This window comes from Cyprinodon variegatus, unplaced genomic scaffold (assembly GCF_000732505.1).
Source record: "Cyprinodon variegatus isolate N-32 unplaced genomic scaffold, C_variegatus-1.0 Scaffold11, whole genome shotgun sequence".
NCBI lineage: Eukaryota > Metazoa > Chordata > Actinopteri > Cyprinodontiformes > Cyprinodontidae > Cyprinodon > Cyprinodon variegatus.
Window position 1 is genome coordinate 1,215,947 of NW_015150464.1, and position 4,375 is coordinate 1,220,321.

At 35.6% G+C, this 4,375-nt stretch overlaps 1 protein-coding gene across 1 annotated transcript in view; it reads right to left on the reverse strand.

Annotated features, from left to right (window-relative positions):
• LOC107088428 (heparan-alpha-glucosaminide N-acetyltransferase-like) overlaps positions 1 to 4,375 on the reverse strand; it is a gene marked incomplete at its 5' end in the record, with an annotated part of 60,711 nt that overhangs the window by 6,764 nt on the left and 49,572 nt on the right. The gene's annotated exons all lie outside the window — the stretch shown is intronic.

Genomic DNA, 4,375 nt, shown 5'->3' on the forward strand with positions numbered 1-4,375 from the left:
TGCCAATGGAATTAGTATTTTTACTCTTAAAATAAGATAATTAGATAAAATGCACTTGAAATAAGACAATGCAATTGTGTTTTCTTATTTTAAATGTACATTTTCTTGTTCCATTGGCAAAATGCCCCTTTAATTTGAAATAAGTAAATTTTTTCCTGAGTTGAGCAGGTACACTGCAAAAAATCTAAATCTAGATAAGTAATTCTTTCTTAAAATAAGTCCTTTTGTTCTTGAATTGAGGAGGTAAAAGAGACATTTTGCCAATGGAACAAGACAATTTACACTTAAAATAAGAAAACACAATTGCATTGTCTTATTTCAAGTGCATTTTATCTAATTATCTTATTTTAAGAGTAAAAATACTAATTTCATTGGCAAACTATCTCATCTACCTACTCAAATTAAGGGTGAATACACTTAATTTAAGTTTAATTTTTTTTCCTAAAGTTTTTTAATTTTTTCACCTATTTCTAGATATTTTTTGCAGTGTAAAGCTTTTTGCTGGATTACAATCTAATGAGCCTTTGTCCAGCTGATCTATGAGACTCTTTGCACCTTAAGGATATTGATTTAATTCATGAAATTTGTGCTAAAAATAGTTCAAACTGTTCTACAATTCAAAGGAAATTACAAGAAATTGTAACGCTTTAGTACAAAAGACTTGACTTTAATCACATTAAATGATGGTTCTGTAAATATAACCCTATGGCTCAAAATTAGGAGGGAACAAAAATGACAGACTGCATAATTATCATATTTTGTTGTCTTATCTTTTTATCTTTCTATATGACTCAGATACATAAAGAAAGGTTTTGTAGAGAAAAAATCTCAGAGAAGCTCGTTAGATGGATATCCATCATGCGTATAGATGACAGGATCGATGGCGTGGAAATAGCTTAGCTGGAGCTGGATTGAGTCTCCAGGCTATCCAGGCTACAGGATGTGGGATGGGGCTGGTATGTGGGGCAATCGCTCAATTTCAATCTCGCACTTCTGAGGCCTGATCGTTGAACTTTAATTAACTGGGGCTGTTGTTTATTATGAGGAAGATGCGCAGCTGCTCCAATATCTTTCAGCCACAGAATGAAAAAAAAAACAACATACAAAAATGAGAGAACTGTGGATTGAAGCCCAGCTGGTTATTTAATGTATCAGCAGTGCGCTCTGGAATGACTCTGCGGTTGAGCTCATGCACTGTGGCGTAGGTCTGTTAATGTTGAGAACACATGTCTGAAGGAAAGGAGGCCGCTTGGCTCTGCTTCCGGCCTCCAATGTGAACCAGAAACGTGAAAGTCGATATGAAGAGCAGGCCGGTCGCTCAAACTAATTGGTTTAGGTTAGAACAACAGTTAAAAAAAAAGATTCACCCATGAGAACAGAAGACCAAAGCAGCTTCCTGGTGCTTTTGAAAAGATTTCACTTTCCAATTTTATGCCACAAATGTTTAGATTTTGGGGGATTTTAAGATATCAGTCAAGCAGAATACAAGTGTGAAGTTAATGTGAAGTTCAGCATGTTTTTGTTCTACATTTGGATCCATCCATCTTCTTTTCGGCTGACAATCTTCCTTGTCCGTGTTAAAGAAAAGAATCCCACAGCATCATACTGCCACCACCATATCTAGCCACATTATTGTTCTGTTGTAGACCAAAAAGTTTAACTTTGGTTCCTTCCTTCCAGATGTTTGCTGCACTTCCTGCCCGGTTTGGAGTGAAATGCATACAGGATTCTGTTTTCCTCTGACGAAATCGAAAGCCAGACTTACAGTATAAGTAGAAATATTTATTACTTTGTGATTGAATTATTCCGTCTGAGCTGTGGATCATTGCAGTTCCCCTAGAGGTACTATGGGGCTTTTAGCTGCTTTCCTTGATTGATTGGTCATCCATGTCTTGGCAGGTGTGCGGGTGGTCCTTCCTCTTTCCATGTTTTTTTGTGTTTTTTAATTGAATGTTCAGATGATCGACTGAACAGAGCTATAGGGCTGCACATAGCTTGGGCTACGACTTTATAACCAAACCGTGCTTTAATCCTCTCAGCAGCTTTCTCCCCCGCCTTTCTGCTACGTTCCTTGGCTTTCTGCTTTTTTTTATTTCTAAAGTTTTTCAGCAAATATCTGAAGCCTTCATAGAAAAGCAGCATTCAGATGGATTCTTTTCACTGTGTAAGATAGTTATTAAAGGCAGTTCCTGTACGTGCGCTTGATCTTATTAAGGAGTATACAAGTCATAGGAGCAGTAAACAAACAACCCAAGCCCATAAAATTTCTTGAACTTTGTTTTGGTCTGTCGCCTGAAATATCGATAAATTATCTTGTAGTTTGTAAATTCAAAATGATAAGATGAGAAAAAGGACAAACAAACACTTGAAGAAGGACCAGAGAGCAAATATAACAAGCAATAGAGTTCTTGGATGATAAAACAGGAATGGTAACAGATTTTAAAGCGAAAGAAACGAGGCAACATGGGCAGACAACAGGAGGAGGAAAATAGAGAGGTAGAGTTTGAAGATAACCAAGAACAGCTGGGTGGAACAGCTGGGGCAGAATGAAGATGGGGAAGCTGAGACAGACACTTATTAACACAAATAGAGTTGAACTGAGACAATTAATTATTAAACCAAGAAAAAATATCTAACATAGATAATAAGAAATAACTAAATACAAATAATTTACCTTCATTAGAAAAAAATCAAAGCAGTAAAGCTGAGGATGGCTTGAGGTATTTTTACAGACTGTTTTGCCTGTACTTATATCACTACTCCATAGTCTTCATTGTTTTTTAATCTAATTTTTAGTAATTCACTCATTTTTCAACCATTATTGTAAGTCTGCTCATTTATTCTCACTATGTCACCTACCTTGTTTTAATCATACATATTATTTATATGTTCTCTGTAGTTTAATTCTCATTAAGTGACATGTAGAGCTCAAACAAAGAGGGTCTCCTGTTTATTATTTCAATCATGTGTTACTTTATCACTCTGCCTCTGGGAAAAAGCCAAATGGATCTAATTTATTTCATCTCCCTCCAGCAACTCACTGCACAACAAGAGTCGATAGGATTCAAGACAAGGAGACATAAAGGAGGAGATTTATCACATAAAACTGAAGGTAAATTACAATAACCTCCTTAAAACAAAAAGTCCATTTGTTCACACTATAATTTTGCAATTTGCATTTATTTTGAAGAATAAAATAAAACAAATCGCACCATGCCGATGAGACTAACACAGTCAGTAAAATGCGGCTAAAAAATGGAAACTACATATTTCTACATATCTTAGGCGTATTGTTTTCATAGAAAGACCTAAGCCGCCTATGTGAATGACTGTGAAATCAATTAAAGCATGTATAATCAAACAATCTTTGCATGTAAGATATTTGACTGTAGTAGAAATATCTTGCATGCAAAGTTTGACTCTAGTCTGAGACATCTCTGTTCCTCTACACAGCTCCAGATATATTGGAGCTCTTAGCAAAAGCTTATTTTCTTTATTCATTCAATCATTCAATAAAAGACAACACAACATAACAAAACCCTTGTAGAAGACAACTGAAATTATGAACAAAAGGAACAGAAAGAAGTAAAAATGTATATTTCCAACTCTTTTACCACCAAAAAAGTTTGTTCAAAACAGGAAAGCCATCTTTTTAATTCTTCAAAATATTTAAAGTTTAAAGAATTTCTATGAACCTCTATTTTTATATGCCTTTTTTTAATTATGAAAAAAGCTAAGTACAGCCTTGCTGTTTCCATTGGATATTAGTTAAATTATTTTCAGTAGAAAGGGAATAAAAAGGCAAAAACCTTTCTGAATCAACAGGTATTGTCACACGGGGGTGAGGTTGCTTGGGGATCCAAAAGCAGAGATGAGTGAGGCTGAAAGGAGTTTGTGTAGATTTAATGAAAAAACTGAGGCGAACATCCAAAACATAAAAATACTGAGTTCCAAAACAGCAGCAGACATCAGGGAAAACTCACGTGGAGAGCCAGAGATGAGGAAACAACTAATAATCAACAAGGAACCAGCACTGAGTGACTGCAGAGGTGGCGTACATTAGGGGAGAAGAACAAAGGATGGACTAATATGGAGCAGGTGTGAGTGGAGCTAACTAGAAGGAAGCCAAAGGGAAAATAAACAAGCACAAGGGGGCGACAGAGAGTAACTAAAGACTGCTTGAATGGAAAAATAAACCAAAGGTGAACAAAACAAAATAACAAATAACTGAAAACTAAAAATTCCCAAAAAGGGGAGAACCATGAAAGGTATTGCTCATCAACCTGGTAACTGTTATAAAGTCATTAAAATAAGTAGACAACAACTATTGTAAAGTGATCAAAATTCTTCCCAAGTGGGAACCATTAAAGACAGC